Here is an 18,468-nt window from a genome sequence, read left to right as displayed (position 1 = left end):
TGGGTGAGTGAGTGGGTGAGTGAGTGAGTGGGTGAGTGAGTGGGTGAGTGGGTGAGTGAGTGGATGAGTGGATTAGTGAGTGAGTGAATGAGTGGGTGAGTGAGCGGGTGAGTGGGTGAGTGAGCGGGTGAGTGAGTGGGTGAGTGAGTGAGTGCGTGAGTGGGTGAGTGAGTGAGTGGGAGAGTGAGTGAGGGAATGAGTGAATGAGTGGGTGAATGAGTGAGTAGGTGAGTGAGTGAATGAGTGGGTGAGTGAGTGAATGAATGAGTGAGTGGGTGAGTGAGTGAGGGAATGAGTGAATGAGTGGGTGAATAAGTGAGTAGGTGAGTGAGTGAATGAGTGGGTGAGTGAGTGGGTGAGTGAGTGAATGAATGAGTGAGTGGGTGAGTGAGCGACTGAGTGGGTGAGTTAGTGAGTGAGTGAATGAGTGAGTGGGTGAGTGAGTGAGTGGGTGAGTTAGTGAGTGAGTGGGTGAATGAGCGACTGAGTGGGTGAGTTAGTGGTTGAGTGAGTGATTGGCTGAGTGAGTGAGTGAATTAGGGAGTGAGTGAGTGAGTGGGTGAGTGAGTGAGTGAGTGGGTGAGTGAGTGAGTGAATGAGAGACTGACTGGGTGAGTGAGTAAGTTAGTAAATGAGTGAGTGAGTGGGTGAGTGACTGAGTGAGTGGGTGACTGAGTGAGTGGGTGAATGAGTGAGTGAGTTGTTGAGTGAGTTGTTGAGTGAGTGAGTGCCTGAGTGAGTGGGTGAGTGAGTGAGTGAGTGGGTGAGTGAGTGAGTGAATGAGAGACTGACTGGGTGAGTAAGTTAGTAAATGAGTGAGTGAGTGAGTGGGTGAGTAACTGAGTGAGTGAGTTGTTGAGTGAGTGAGTGGGTGAGTGAGTGGTTGAGTGATTGAGTGAGTGAGTGGGTGAGTGAGCAAATGAGTGAGTGACTCAGTGGGTGAGTGAGTGAATGAGTAAATGAGTGAGTGAGAGGGTGAGTGACTGAGTGAGTGAGTAAATGAGTGAGTTGTTGAGTGGGTGAGTGTCTGAGTGAGTGTGTCAGTGTCTCTGAGTGTACATGCCCCAAACTTCCGTCAAGGCTATACGGGCCACCTTTGTCTTTGTCTCTGTGGGGAGCGGTGGTGCAGCGGTTAGCGCACCGCTCGACATCCTAGAGGCCCGAGTTCGATTCCCGCACACGACCAACATCAGTGGCGATTATCCGAACCGATTCTGCGGTCTGTGAATAGGTGAAATGACTAACAGCACTTGCCCCTACAGCCTGCTAGAGGCTACCTGGGGGATCTTTGTCTGTGTGTAGGTGCTGCTACTCGCTACTACTGACAGCACTTGCCCCTACAGCCTGCTAGAGGCTACACGGGGGATCTTTGTCTGTGTGTAAGTGCTGCTACTACTGACAGCACTTGCCCCTACAGCCTGCTAGAGGCTACACGGGGGATCTTTGTCTGTGTGTAGGTGCTGCTACTCGATACTACTAACAGCACTTGCCCCTACATCCTGCTACAGGCTACACGGGGGATCTTTGTCTCTGTGTAGGCGCTGCTGCTACTACTGACAGCACTTGCCCCTACAGCCTGCTAGAGGCTACACGAGGGATCTTTGTCTGTGTGTAGGTGCTGCTAGTACTGACAGCACTTGCCCTACAGCCTGTTACAGGCTACATGGGGGATCTTTGTCTGTGTGTAGGTGCTGCTACTCGCTATTACTGACAGCACTTGCCCCTACAGCCTGCTAGAGGCTACACGGGGGATCTTTGTCTGTGTGTAGGTGCTGCTACTCCTGACAGCACTTGCCCCTACAGTCTGCTAGAGGCTACACGGGGGACTTTTGTCTGTGTGTAGGTGCTGCTACTCGCTACTACTGACAGCACTTGCCCCTACAGCCTGCTAGAGGCTACACGTGGGATCTTTGTCTGTGTGTAGGTGCTGCTACTACTGACAGCACTTGCCCCTACAGCCTGCTAGAGGCTACACGGGGGATCTTTGTCTGTGTGTAGGTGCTGCTATTACTGACAGCACTTGCCCCTACAGCCTGCTAGAGGCTACCTGGGGGATCTTTGTCTGTGTGTAGGTGCTGATACTACTCACAGCACTTGCCCCTACAGCCTGCTAGAGGCTACCTGGGGGATCTTTGGATGGTTATCGCCCTCTCGTGGCCATTAGCCACAACTACACAGAGACAAAAAAATATTCAAAAAAACTCAGGGGGTGATGTCGACATTTATTCGGGGTTCAGTGTTCAGTGACACGTGTTCAGTGTTAGGGGTTCAGTGACACGTGTTCAGTGTTAGGGGTTCAGTGACACGTGTTCAGTGTTAGGGGTTCAGTGACACGTGTTCAGTGTTAGGGGTTCAGTGTTAGGGGTTCAGTGACACGTGTTCAGTGTTAGAGGTTCAGTGTTACGTGGCACGTGTTCAGTGTTAAGTGACACGTGTTCAGTGACACGTGTTCAGGGTTAAGTGACACGTGATCAGTGTTAGGGGTTCAGTGTTACGTGGCACGTGTTCAGTGTTAAGTGACACGTGTTCAGTGTTAGGGGTTCAGTGTTACGTGGCACGTGTTCAGTGTTAGGGGTTCAGTGACACGTGTTCAGTGTTAGGGGTTCAGTGTTGCGTGGCACGTGTTCAGTGTTAAGTGACACGTGTTCAGTGTTAGGGGTTCAGTGTTAAGTGACACGTGTTCAGTGTTAGGGGTTCAGTGTTAAGTGACACGGGTTAAGTGGCACGGGTTCAGTGTTAGGGGTTCAGTGTTAGGTGACACGGGTTCAGTGACACGTGTTAAGTGACACGTGTTCAGTGTTAAGTGACACGAGTTCAGTGTTAGGGGTTCAGTGTTAGGAGTTCAGTGTTCAGTGATTCAGGCATCTTGAGAGGCAGGGGCAGCGAGAGACGCCCCTGGGGCAGCGAGAGACGCCCCTGGGGCATCGAGAGACGCCCCTGGGGCATCTTGAGAGACAGAGGCAGCGAGAGACGCCCCTGGGGCATCGAGAGACGCCCCTGGGGCATCTTGAGAGACAGAGGCAGCGAGAGACGCCCCTGGGGCAGCGAGAGACGCCCCTGGGGCAGCGAGAGACGCCCCTGGGGCATCTTGAGAGACTGGGGCAGCGAGAGACGCCCCTGGGGCATCGCTAGACGCCCCTGGGGCATCGCTAGACGCCCCTGGGGCATCTTGAGAGACAGGGGCTGTGAGAGACGCCCCAGGGGCAGCGAGAGACGCCCCTGGGGCTACCCCGGGGCTGGCCCTGGGGCTGGCCCTGGGGCTGGCCCCGGGGCTGGCCCTGGGGCTGGCCCTGGGGCTGGCCCCGGGGCTGGCCCTGGGGCTGGCCCTGGGGCTGGCCCCGGGGCTGGCCCTGGGGCTGGCCCTGGGGCTCGCCCCGGGGCTGGCCCTGGGGCTGGCCCCCAGGGGTAGCCCCACGGGGGCGAAGCGCTGCCAGAGTCGAGCGACTGTCCAGGCCGATGTCTCCACCATCGCCTCCAGCAGCTGTCCCACACACAGCTCCACAGCCTCACCCGCAGCCTGGGGGGAGGGGGTGGAGGGTGAGAGCCCCACAACACACACACACAGTGCGCTAATCATTGCACCACCACTCCCCACACACACACACACACAGTGCGCTAATCATTGCACCACCACTCCCCACACACACACACACAGTGCGCTAACCACTGCACCACCACTCCCCACACACACACACACACAGTGCGCTAATCATTGCACCACCACTCCCCACACTCTCACACACACAGCGCGCTAACCACTGCACCACCACTCCTCACACACACACACACACAGTGCGCTAACCACTGCACCACCACTCCCTACACACACACACACAGTGCGCTAACCACTGCACCACCACTCCTCACACACACACACACAGTGCGCTAACCACTGCACCACCACTCCCCACACACACACACAGTGCGCTAACCACTGCACCACCACTCCCCACACACACACACAGTGCGCTAACCACTGCACCACCACTCCCCACACACACACAGTGCGCTAATCATTGCACCACCACTCCCCACACTCTCACACACACAGTGCGCTAACCACTGCACCACCACTCCACTCACACACACACAGTGCGCTAACCACTGCACCACCACTCCCCACTCACACACACACACACAGTGCGCTAACCACTGCACCACCACTCCCCACTCACACACACAGTGCGCTAACCACTGCACCACCACTCCACTCACACACACACACAGTGCGCTAACCACTGCACCACCACTCCCTACTAACACACACACACACAGTGCGCTAACCACTGCACCACCACTCCACACACACACACAGTGCGCTAACCACTGCACCACCACTCCCCACACACACACACACAGTGCGCTAACCACTGCACCACCACTCCCCACACACACACACAGTGCGCTAACCACTGCACCACCACTCCCCTCACTCACACACAGTGCGCTAACCACTGCACCACCACTCTCCACTCACACACACAGTGCGCTAACCACTGCACCACCACTCCCCACTCCCCACAACATAGTGCGCTAACCACTGCACCACCACTCCCCACTCACACACACACAGTGCGCTAACCACTGCACCACCACTCCCCACTCACACTCACACAGTGCGCTAACCACTGCACCACCACTCCCCACTCACACACACACAGTGCGCTAACCACTGCACCACCACTCCCCACACACACACACAGTGCGCTAACCACTGCACCACCACTCCCCCCACACACACACACACAGTGCGCTAACCACTGCACCACCACTCCCTACTAACACACACACAGTGCCATAACCACTGCACCACCACTCCACACACACACACACAGTGCGCTAACCACTGCACCACCACTCCCTACACTCACACACACACTGCGCTAACCACTGCACCACCACTCCCCACACTCACACACACACAGTGCGCTAACCACTGCACCACCACTCCCCACACACACACACACACAGTGCGCTAACCACTGCACCACCACTCCCCACACTCACACACACACAGTGCGCTAACCACTGCACCACCACTCCCCACTCACACACACACACAGTGCGCTAACCACTGCACCACCACTCCCTACTAACACACACACAGTGCGCTAACCACTGCACCACCACTCCACACACACACACAGTGCGCTAACCACTGCACCACCACTCCCTACACTCACACACACACTGCGCTAACCACTGCACCACCACTCCCCCCACACACACAGTGCGCTAACCACTGCACCACCACTCCCCACACTCACACACACAGTGCGCTAACCACTGCACCACCACTCCCCACACACACACAGTGCGCTAACCACTGCACCACCACTCCCCACTCACACTCACACAGTGCGCTAACCACTGCACCACCACTCCCCACACACACACACAGTGCGCTAACCACTGCACCACCACTCCCCACACACACAGTGCGCTAACCACTGCACCACCACTCTCCACTCACACACACACAGTGCGCTAACCACTGCACCACCACTCCCCACTCACACACACAGTGCGCTAACCACTGCACCACCACTCCCCACTCACACACACACACAGTGCGCTAACCACTGCACCACCACTCCCCACACACACACACACACAGTGCGCTAACCACTGCACCACCACTCCCCACACTCACACACACACAGTGCGCTAACCACTGCACCACCACTCCCCATACACAGAGTGCGCTAACCACTGCACCACCACTCCCCACACCCACACAGTGCGCTAACCACTGCACCACCACTCCCCACACACAGAGTGCGCTAACCACTGCACCACCACTCCCCATACACACAGTGCGCCAACCACTGCACCACCACTCCCTACTAACACACACACAGTGCGCTAACCACTGCACCACCACTCCCCTCACACACACACACAGTGCGCTAACCACTGCACCACCACTCCCCACACTCACACACAGTGCGCTAACCACTGAACCACCACTCCCCACACAGTGCGCTAACCACTGCACCACCGCTCCCCACTCACACACACAGTGCGCTAACCACTGCACCACCACTCCCCACTAACACACACACAGTGCGCTAACCACTGCACCACCACTCCCCACACACACTCACACAGTGCGCTAACCACTGCACCAACACTCCCCACATTCACACAGTGCGCTAACCACTGCACCACCACTCACCTCCAGCTGAGTGGCGTCCAAGAGGTCCCTGGGGTGATGCAGATGAAGGAGATTGTCGCATCGGCTGAGTGCAGAGAGAAGTGGACCCACACGCCGGCTGGGACACTCCCCACCTGTGTAGAGGGAGACAGACAGAGCGTCTGTGTGTGTGTGTGTCTGTGTGTGTGTGTCTGTGTGTGTCTGTGTGTGTGTGTCTGTGTGTCTGTGTGTGTGTGTCTGTGTGTGTGTGTCTGTGTGTGTGTGTCTGTGTGTGTGTCTGTGTGTGTGTTTGTTTGTGTGTGTCTGTGTCTGTGTGTGTCTGTGTGTGTGTGTGTCTGTGTGTGTGTCTGTGTGTGTGTCTGTGTGTCTGTGTGTCTGTGTGTGTGTGTGACTGTGTGTGTGTGTGTCTGTGTGTGTGTCTGTGTGTGTGTGTCTGTGTGTGTGTCTGTGTGTGTGTGTCTGTGTGTGTGTGTCTGTGTGTGTGTGTGTGTCTGTGTGTGTGTCTGTGTGTCTGTGTGTCTGTGTGTGTGTCTGTGTTTGTTTGTGTGTGTCTGTGTCTGTGTGTGTCTGTGTGTGTGTGTCTGTGTGTCTGTGTGTGTGTGTCTGTGTGTGTGTGTGTCTGTGTGTGTGTGTTTGTGTCTGTGTGTGTTTGTGTCTGTGTGTGTCTGTGTGTGTGTGTCTGTGTGTGTGTGTCTGTGTGTGTGTCTGTGTGTGTGTGTCTGTGTGTGTGTCTGTGTGTGTGTGTGTGTCTGTGTGTGTGTGTCTGTGTGTGTGTGTGTCTGCTGCTGAGACTGGAGCGTGCCACTAAGAGGTGGGGCCTTACCATCAGCCCCACCAAAACTAAGCACCTGCCTGGGTATTTTGTACCATCGGACACTCCACCCCCACAACTCCCAATCGGTGATGGGGCAGTTGTGGAGAGAGTGGAGAGTTTCCCATACCTGGGCAGTGTGCTTATGACTGGCTCCAGTTTAACAGCAGAGGTCTCACTCCGAATCAGTCGAGCGGCAATATCTTTTCATCGGTTGCGTAACGCTGTGTGGAAGCTACCTGGTCTGTCGCTCCGCACTAAGCTTCAGGTCTTCTCGGCCACGGTCATTCCCTCCCTTTTCTACGCTTGAGAAACGTGGACCCCCCGAATGGAACATCTTCGCCGGTTAGAAACATTTAGGCTGGCCTGCCTACGATCCATCCTGGGTTTAACCAGACTGGATTGTGTGAGGAGCTCAAAAATCCTTGAAAGATCTGGGCAGGGTCCCATCGGTGAGCTCCTCCGGCAGGCAAGGCTGCGATGGCTGGGTCATGTAGCCCGCATGCCCAGCCACCGCATGCCGAAACAGCTTTTGTTTGGCCGGATTGAGGGGGCTAAGCGGGCGCGGCACGGGCTAGAGAAGAGATGGAGTGATGTGGTACAGGAGGACGTGGAGCTGAGTGGACTTGCCGATGACTGGTACCAGCGGTGTCAAGATCGGCCTCTGTGGAGGAGGCTCGTGAAGGATGCTACTGGGCAGTTGGAGGCAGTCGCCCTCCAACAACAACGGAGGGTGGAGGAGCGACGCTCACAACAGCGAGCGGAGCGCCGGGTGGCTAAAGCACAGCGGGTTGGCACAGTAGGGGGCACAGGTGGTGCATCAGCCAGTCATCTCAGTCAGTCGACCCGTGGCACCTGGGTCTGCCCCGTGACCTGCCAGCGGGCGTTCGACACTTCACGTGGCCTCAGGGTGCACATAGCCTGGCACAAGCGTCGTGGTGACGTCACCGCCACTTAGTGGCGAATGGCGGTTGTTGTTGTTGTGTGTGTGTCTGTGTGTGTGTTTGTTTGTGTGTGTCTGTGTGTCTGTGTGTGTCTGTGTGTGTGTCTGTGTGTGTCTGTGTGTGTCTGTGTGTCTCAGACTATCCCAGTATCTCCGACACGTCCATCGTGATTGCCCTGAGACTCAGAGAGAGACACCCAGACCCACTGATTAGAGAGACACACAGAGGCTCAGAGAGAGACAACAAGACCCGCTGATAAGAGAGAGACACACAGAGACAGAGAGAGACAACAAGACCCGCTGATAAGACAGAGACACACAGAGACACAGAGAGAGAGAGACACCCAGACCCACTGATAAGAGTGAGACACACAGAGACTCAGAGACAGACACCGAGACCCACTGATTAGAGAGAGACACACAGAGACTCAGAGAGAGACACCCAGACCCACTGATTAGAGAGAGACACACAGAGACTCAGAGAGAGACAACCAGCCCCACAGATTAGAGAGAGACACACAGAGACTCAAAGAGAGACACCCAGACACACTGAAAAGACAGAGACACACAGCGGCTCAGAGAGAGACACCCAGACCCACTGATAAGAGAGAGACACACAGAGACTCAGAGAGAGACACCCAGACCCACTGATTAGAGAAAGACACAGAGACACAGAGAGAGACAACCAGACCCACTAATGAGAGAGACACAGAGACACAGAGAGAGACACCCAGACCCACTGATGAGAGAGAGACACAGAGACACAGAGAGAGACACCCAGACCCACTGATGAGAGAGATACACAGAGACTCAGAGAGAGACACCCAGATCCACTGATAAGAAAGAGACACAGAGACTCAGAGAGAGACACCCAGACCCACTGATCAGAGAGAGACACACAGAGACTCAGAGAGAGACACCCAGACCCACTGATAAGAGTGAGACACACAGAGACTCAGAGAGAGACACCCAGACCCACTGATCAGAGAGAGACACAGAGACTCAGAGAGAGACACCCAGACCCACTGATAAGAGAGAGACACACAGAGACTCAGAGAGAGACACCAAGACCCACTGATAAGAGAGAGACACAGAGACACAGAGAGAGACACCCAGACCCACGGATAAGAAAGAGAGAGACACAGAGACTCAGAGAGAGACACCCAGACCCTCTGATAAGAGAGAGAGACTCACATAGACTCAGAGAGAGACACCCAGACCAACTGATAAGAGAGAGACACACACAGAGACTCAGAGAGAGACACCCAGATCCACTGATTAGAGAGAGACACACAGAGACTCAGAGAGAGACACCCAGACCCACTGATTAGAGAGACACACAGAGACTCAGAGAGAGACACCCAGACTCACTGATTAGAGAGACACACAGAGACTCAGAGAGAGACACCCAGACCCACTGATGAGAGAGAGACACAGAGACTCAGAGAGAGACACCCAGACCCACTGATAAGAGAGAGACACACAGAGACTCAGAGAGAGACACCCAGACCCACGGATAAGAAAGAGAGAGACACAGAGACTCAGAGAGAGACACCCAGACCCTCTGATAAGAGAGAGAGACTCACATAGACTCAGAGAGAGACACCCAGACCAACTGATAAGAGAGAGAGACACACAGAGACTCAGAGAGAGACACCCAGATCCACTGATTAGAGAGAGACACACAGAGACTCAGAGAGAGACACCCAGACCCACTGATTAGAGAGACACACAGAGACTCAGAGAGAGACACCCAGACTCACTGATTAGAGAGACACACAGAGACTCAGAGAGAGACACCCAGACCCACTGATGAGAGAGAGACACAGAGACTCAGAGAGAGACACCCAGACCCACTGATGAGAGAGACACACAGAGACTCAGAGAGAGACAACCAGCCCCACAGATTAGAGAGAGACACACAGAGACTCAAAGAGAGACACCCAGACACACTGAAAAGACAGAGACACACAGCGGCTCAGAGAGAGACACCCAGACACACTGATGAGAGAGACACAGAGACACGGAGAGAGACACCCAGACCCACTGATAAGAGAGAGACACACACAGAGACTCAGAGAGAGACACCCAGACCCACTGATAAGAGAGAGAGACACACAGAGACACAGAGAGAGACACCCAGACCCACTGATGAGAGAGAGACACACAGAGACACAGAGAGAGACACCCACACCCACTGATGAGAGAGAGACACAGAGACACAGAGAGAGACACGCAGACCCACTGATAAGAGAGAGAGACAGAGACTCAGAGAGAGACACCCAGACCCACTGATAAGAGAGAGAGACACAGAGACTCAGAGAGAGACACCCAGACCCACCGATAAGAGAGAGAGACACACAGAGACTCAGAGAGTGACACCCATACCCACTCATAAGAGAGAGACACACAGAGACACACAGAGAGACACCCAGACACACTGATGAGAGAGAGACACAGAGACTCAGAGAGAGACACCCAGACCCACTGATGAGAGAGAGACACACAGAGACTCAGAGAGAGACACCCAGACCCACTGATTAGGGAGAGAGACACACAGAGACACAGAGAGAGACACCCAGACCCACTCATGAGAGAGACACACACAGAGACTCAGAGAGAGACACCCAGACCCACTGATGAGAGAGAGACACACAGAGACACAGAGAGAGACACCCAGACCCACTGATAAGAGTGAGACAAACAGAGACTCAGAGAGAGACACCCAGACCCACTGATGAGAGAGAGATACACATAGACACAGAGAGAGACACCCAGACCCAGTGATGAGAGAGAGACACACAGAGACACAGAGAGAGACACCCAGACCCACTGACAAGAGAGAGACACACAGAGACACAGAGAGAGACACCCAGACACACTGATAAGAGAGAGACACACAGAGACACAGAGAGAGACACCCAGACCCACTGATCAGAGAGACACACAGAGACTCAGAGAGAGACACCCAGACTCACTGATTAGAGAGACACAGAGACACAGAGAGAGACACCCAGACCCACTGATGAGAGAGAGACACACAGAGACTCAGAGAGAGACACCCAGACCCACTGATAAGAGAGAGACACACAGAGACTCAGAGAGAGACACCCAGACGCACTCATGAGAGAGAGACACAGAGACTCAGAGAGAGACACCAAGACCCACTGATTAGAAAGAGACACACAGAGACACAGAGAGAGACACCCAGACCCACTGATCAGAGAGACACACAGAGACTCAGAGAGAGACACCCAGACCCACTGATCATAGAGAGACACAGAGACTCAGAGAGAGACACCAGACCCACTGATAAGAGAGAGACACACAGAGACTCAGAGAGAGACACCCAGACCACTGATAAGAGAGAGACACACACAGAGACTCAGAGAGAGACACCCAGTCCCACTGATAAGAGAGAGAGACACACAGAGACTCAGAGAGAGACACCCAGACCCACTGATGAGAGAGAGACACACAGAGACTCAGAGAGAGACACCCAGACCCACTGATCATAGAGAGACACAGAGACTCAGAGAGAGACACCAGACCCACTGATAAGAGAGAGACACACAGAGACTCAGAGAGAGACACCCAGACCACTGATAAGAGAGAGACACACACAGAGACACAGAGAGAGACACCCAGACCACTGATAAGAGAGAGACACACACAGAGACTCAGAGAGAGACACCCAGACACACTGATGAGAGAGAGACAAACAGAGCCTCAGAGAGAGACACCCAGACCCACTGATTAGAGAGACACACAGAGACACAGAGAGAGACACCCACACCCACTGATGAGAGAGAGAGAGACAAACAGAGACTCAGAGAGAGACACCCAGACCCACTGATGAGAGAGAGACAAACAGAGACTCAGAGAGAGACACCCAGACCCACTGATTAGAGAGACACAGAGACTCAGAGAGAGACACTCAGACCCACTGATTAGAGAGAGACACAGAGACTCAGAGAGAGACACCCAGACCGACTGATTAGAGAGACACAGAGACTCAGAGAGAGACACCCAGACCCACTGATGAGAGAGAGACACACAGAGACACAGAGAGAGACACCCAGACCCACTGATGAGAGAGAGAGACACAGAGACACAGAGAGACACCCAGACCCACTGATGAGAGACACAGAGACTCAGAGAGAGACACCCAGACCCACTGATGAGAGAGAGACACACAGAGACTCAGAGAGAGACACCCAGACCCACTGATCAGAGAGACACACAGAGACTCAGAGAGAGACACCCAGACCCACTGATGAGAGAGAGACACACAGAGACTCAGAGAGAGACACCCAGACCCACTGATCAGAGAGACACACAGAGACTCAGAGAGAGACACCCAGACCCACTGATTAGAGAGAGACACACAGAGACTCAGAGAGAGACACCCAGACCCACTGATCAGAGAGAGAGAGACACAGAGACTCAGAGAGAGACACCCAGACCCACTGATGAGAGAGAGAGACAGAGACTCAGAGAGAGAGACACCCAGATCCACTGATTAGAGTGACACACACAGGGACTCAGAGAGAGACACCCAGACCCACTGATGAGAGAGACACACAGAGACTCAGAGAGAGACACCCAGACCCACTGATGAGAGAGAGACACAGAGACTCAGAGAGAGACACCCAGACCCACTGATTAGAGAGACACAGAGACTCAGAGAGAGACACCCAGACCCACTGATGAGAGAGAGAGACACAGAGACACAGAGAGACACCCAGACCCACTGATTAGAGAGACACACAGAGACTCAGAGAGAGACACCCAGACCCACTGATGAGAGAGAGACACACAGAGACTCAGAGAGAGACACCCAGACCCAATGATGAGAGACAGAGAGACACAGAGACTCAGAGACAGACACCAAGACCCACTGATAAGAGAGAGAGACACAGAGACTCAGAGAGAGACACCCAGACCCACTGATTAGAGAGAGACACACAGAGACTCAGACAGAGACACCCAGACCCACTGATAAGAGAGAGACACAGAGACACAGAGAGAGACACCCAGACCGACTGATAAGAAAGAGAGACACACAGAGACACAGAGAGAGACACCCAGACCCACTGATAAGAGAGAGAGACACACAGAGACTCAGAGAGAGACACCAAGACCCACTGATTAGAGAGACACACAGAGACTCAGAGAGAGACACCCAGACACACTGAAAAGACAGAGACACACAGAGGCTCAGAGAGAGACACCCAGACCCACTAATGAGAGAGAGAGACAGAGACTCAGAGAGAGACACCCAGACCCACTGATTAGAGAGAGACACAGAGACTCAGAGAGAGACACCCAGACCGACTGATAAGAAAGAGAGACACACAGAGACACAGAGAGAGACACCCAGACCCACTGATAAGAGAGAGAGACACACAGAGACTCAGAGAGAGACACCAAGACCCACTGATTAGAGAGACACACAGAGACTCAGAGAGAGACACCCAGACCCACTGAAAAGACAGAGACACACAGAGGCTCAGAGAGAGACACCCAGACCCACTGATCAGAGAGAGACACAGAGACTCAGAGAGAGACACCCAGACCCACTGATAAGAGAGAGACACACAGAGACTCAGAGAGAGACACCAAGACCCACTGATAAGAGAGAGACACACAGAGACTCAGAGAGAGACACCCAGACCCACTGATAAGAGAGAGACACACAGAGACTCAGAGAGAGACACCCAGACCCACGGATAAGAAAGAGAGAGACACAGAGACTCAGAGAGAGACACCCAGACCCTCTGATAAGAGAGAGAGACTCACATAGACTCAGAGAGAGACACCCAGACCAACTGATAAGAGAGAGAGACACACAGAGACTCAGAGAGAGACACCCAGATCCACTGATTAGAGAGAGACACACAGAGACTCAGAGAGAGACACCCAGACCCACTGATTAGAGAGACACACAGAGACTCAGAGAGAGACACCCAGACTCACTGATTAGAGAGACACACAGAGACTCAGAGAGAGACACCCAGACCCACTGATGAGAGAGAGACACACAGAGACTCAGAGAGAGACAACCAGCCCCACAGATTAGAGAGAGACACACAGAGACTCAAAGAGAGACACCCAGACACACTGAAAAGACAGAGACACACAGCGGCTCAGAGAGAGACACCCAGACACACTGATGAGAGAGACACAGAGACACGGAGAGAGACACCCAGACCCACTGATAAGAGAGAGACACACAGAGACTCAGAGAGAGACACCCAGACCCACTGATGAGAGAGAGAGACACAGCGACTCAGAGAGAGACACCCAGACCCACTGATAAGAAAGAGACACAGAGACTCAGAGAGAGACACCCAGACTCACTGATTAGAGAGACACAGAGACTCAGAGAGAGACACCGAGACCCACTGATCAGAGAGAGACACAGAGACTCAGAGAGAGACACCCAGATCCACTGATTAGAGAGAGACACACAGAGACTCAGAGAGAGACACCCAGACCCACTGATTAGAGAGACACACAGAGACTCAGAGAGAGACACTCAGACCCACTGATTAGAGAGAGACACACAGAGACTCAGAGAGAGACACCCAGACCCACTGATGAGAGAGACACACACAGAGACTCAGAGAGAGACAACCAGCCCCACAGATTAGAGAGAGACGCAGAGATAGACACCCAGACCCACTGATAAGAGAGACACACAGAGACTCAGAGAGAGACACCCAGACCCACTGATTAGAGAGAGACACAGAGACTCAAAGAGAGACACCCAGACACACTGAAAAGACAGAGACACACAGCGGCTCAGAGAGAGACACCCAGACCCACTGATGAGAGAGAGACACAGAGACTCAGAGAGAGACACCCAGACCCACTGATAAGAGTGAGACACACAGAGACTCAGAGACAGACACCAAGACCCACTGATAAGAGAGAGAGACACACAGAGACTCAGAGAGAGACACCCAGACCCACTGATTAGAGAGACACAGAGACACAGAGAGAGACACCAAGACCCACTGATAAGAGAGAGACACACAGAGACTCAGAGAGAGACACCCAGACCCACTGATAAGAAAGAGACACACAGAGACTCAGAGAGAGACACCCAGACACACTGATTAGAGAGAGACACACAGAGACTCAGAGAGAGACACCCAGACCCACTGATGAGAGAGAGACACAGAGACTCAGAGAGAGACACCAGACCCACTGATAAGAGAGAGACACAGAGACTCAGAGAGAGACACCCAGACACACTGAAAATACAGAGACACACAGCGGCTCAGAGAGAGACACCCAGACACACTGATGAGAGAGACACAGAGACTCAGAGAGAGACACCCAGACCCACTGATAAGAGAGAGACACACAGAGACTCAGAGAGAGACACCCAGACCCACTGATGAGAAAGAGACACACAGAGACACAGAGAGAGACAACAAGACGCACTGATTAGAGAGAGACACACAGAGACTCAGAGAGAGACACCGAGACCCACTGATAAGAGAGAGACACACAGAGACTCAGAGAGAGACACCCAGACCCACTGATGAGAGAGAGACACACAGAGACTCAGAGAGAGACACCCAGACCCACTGATTAGAGAGACACAGAGACTCAGAGAGAGACACCCAGACCCACTGATAAGAGAGAGAGACACAGAGACACAGAGAGAGACACGCAGACCCACTGATAAGAGAGAGAGACAGAGACTCAGAGAGAGACAACCAGCCCCACAGATTAGAGAGAGACACACAGAGACTCAAAGAGAGACACCCAGACACACTGAAAAGACAGAGACACACAGCGGCTCAGAGAGAGACACCCAGACACACTGATGAGAGAGACACAGAGACACGGAGAGAGACACCCAGACCCACTGATAAGAGAGAGACACACAGAGACTCAGAGAGAGACACCCAGACCCACTGATGAGAGAGAGAGACACAGAGACTCAGAGAGAGACACCCAGACCCACTGATAAGAAAGAGACACAGAGACTCAGAGAGAGACACCCAGACTCACTGATTAGAGAGACACAGAGACTCAGAGAGAGACACCCAGACCCACTGATCAGAGAGAGACACAGAGACTCAGAGAGAGACACCCAGATCCACTGATTAGAGAGAGACACACAGAGACTCAGAGAGAGACACCCAGACCCACTGATTAGAGAGACACACAGAGACTCAGAGAGAGACACCCAGACCCACTGATGAGAGAGACACACACAGAGACTCAGAGAGAGACAACCAGCCCCACAGATTAGAGAGAGACGCAGAGATAGACACCCAGACCCACTGATTAGAGAGACACACAGAGACTCAGAGAGAGACACCCAGACCCACTGATTAGAGAGAGACACAGAGACTCAAAGAGAGACACCCAGACACACTGAAAAGACAGAGACAGACAGCGGCTCAGAGAGAGACACCCAGACCCACTGATGAGAGAGAGACACACAGAGACCCAGAGAGAGACACCCAGACCCACTGATAAGAGAGAGACACACAGAGACACAGAGAGAGACACCCAGACCCACTGATGAGAAAGAGACAAACAGAGACTCATAGAGAGTCAACCAGCCCCACAGATTAGAGAGAGACGCAGAGATAGACACCCAGACCCACTGATAAGAGTGAGACACACAGAGACTCAGAGACAGACACCAAGACCCACTGATAAGAGAGAGAGACACACAGAGACTCAGAGAGAGACACCCAGACCCACTGATTAGAGAGACACAGAGACACAGAGAGAGACACCAAGACCCACTGATAAGAGAGAGACACACAGAGACTCAGAGAGAGACACCCAGACCCACTGATAAGAAAGAGACACACAGAGACTCAGAGAGAGACACCCAGACACACTGATTAGAGAGAGACACACAGAGACTCAGAGAGAGACACCCAGACCCACTGATGAGAGAGAGACACACAGAGACCCAGAGAGAGACACCCAGACCCACTGATAAGAGAGAGACACACAGAGACACAGAGAGAGACACCCAGACCCACTGATGAGAAAGAGACAAACAGAGACTCATAGAGAGTCAACCAGCCCCACAGATTAGAGAGAGACGCAGAGATAGACACCCAGACCCACTGATAAGAGTGAGACACACAGAGACTCAGAGACAGACACCAAGACCCACTGATAAGAGAGAGAGACACACAGAGACTCAGAGAGAGACACCCAGACCCACTGATTAGAGAGACACAGAGACACAGAGAGAGACACCAAGACCCACTGATAAGAGAGAGACACACAGAGACTCAGAGAGAGACACCCAGACCCACTGATAAGAAAGAGACACACAGAGACTCAGAGAGAGACACCCAGACACACTGATTAGAGAGAGACACACAGAGACTCAGAGAGAGACACCCAGACCCACTGATGAGAGAGAGACACAGAGACTCAGAGAGAGACACCAGACCCACTGATAAGAGAGAGACACAGAGACTCAGAGAGAGACACCCAGACACACTGAAAATACAGAGACACACAGCGGCTCAGAGAGAGACACCCAGACACACTGATGAGAGAGACACAGAGACTCAGAGAGAGACACCCAGACCCACTGATAAGAGAGAGACACACAGAGACTCAGAGAGAGACACCCAGACCCACTGATGAGAGAGAGACACACAGAGACACAGAGAGAGACAACAAGACGCACTGATTAGAGAGAGACACACAGAGACTCAGAGAGAGACACCGAGACCCACTGATAAGAGAGAGACACACAGAGACTCAGAGAGAGACACCCAGACCCACTGATGAGAGAGAGACACACAGAGACTCAGAGAGAGACACCCAGACCCACTGATTAGAGAGACACAGAGACTCAGAGAGAGACACCCAGACCCACTGATAAGAGAGAGAGACACAGAGACACAGAGAGAGACACGCAGACCCACTGATAAGAGAGAGAGACAGAGACTCAGAGAGAGACACCCAGACCCACTGATTAGAGAGACACACAGAGACTCAGAGAGAGACACCCTGACCCACTGATAAGAGAGAGAGACACAGAGACTCAGAGAGAGACACGCAGACCCACTGATAAGAGAGAGAGACACAGAGACTCAGAGAGAGACACCCAGACCCACTGATCAGAGAGAGAGAGAGACAGAGACTCAGAGAGAGACACCCAGACCCACTGATGACAGAGAGACACACAGAGACTCAGAGAGAGACACCCAGATCCACTGATCAGAGAGACACACAGAGACTCAGAGAGAGACACCCAGACCCACTGATGAGAGAGAGACACACAGAGACTCAGAGAGAGACATCCAGACCCAATGATGAGAGAGACACACAGAGACTCAGAGAGAGACACCAAGACCCACTGATTAGAGAGAGACACAGAGACACAGAGAGAGACACCCAGACACACTGAAAAGACAGAGACACACAGAGACTCAGAGAGAGACACCCAGACCCACTGATTAGAGAGAGAGACACACAGAGACTCAGAGAGAGACACCCAGACCCACTGATAAGAGAGAGACACACAGAGACTCAGAGAGAGACACCCAG

The 18,468-nt window shown here is 53.3% G+C and overlaps 1 long non-coding RNA gene across 1 annotated transcript in view; it reads right to left on the bottom strand.

The window, feature by feature from the left end:
* Positions 1–3,421: 3,421 nt before the first annotated feature.
* LOC142907156 (uncharacterized) overlaps positions 3,422–18,468 on the bottom strand; it is a 35,796-nt gene continuing 20,749 nt past the window's right edge. The window contains exons 2-3 of the long non-coding RNA XR_012930848.1: positions 6,179–6,291; positions 3,422–3,517 (exon numbers count right to left, since the gene is read on the bottom strand). This is a non-coding gene — a long non-coding RNA (uncharacterized LOC142907156). The remainder of the gene's footprint in view (positions 3,518–6,178; positions 6,292–18,468) is intronic.

The sequence above is a fragment of the Petromyzon marinus genome, chromosome 75 (assembly GCF_048934315.1).
Source record: "Petromyzon marinus isolate PM22_M1 ecotype Great Lakes invasive population chromosome 75, UKy_Petmar_22M1.pri1.0, whole genome shotgun sequence".
Classification (NCBI taxonomy): Eukaryota; Metazoa; Chordata; class Hyperoartia; order Petromyzontiformes; family Petromyzontidae; genus Petromyzon; species Petromyzon marinus.
This window is presented reverse-complemented; position numbering and strand designations above follow the sequence as displayed.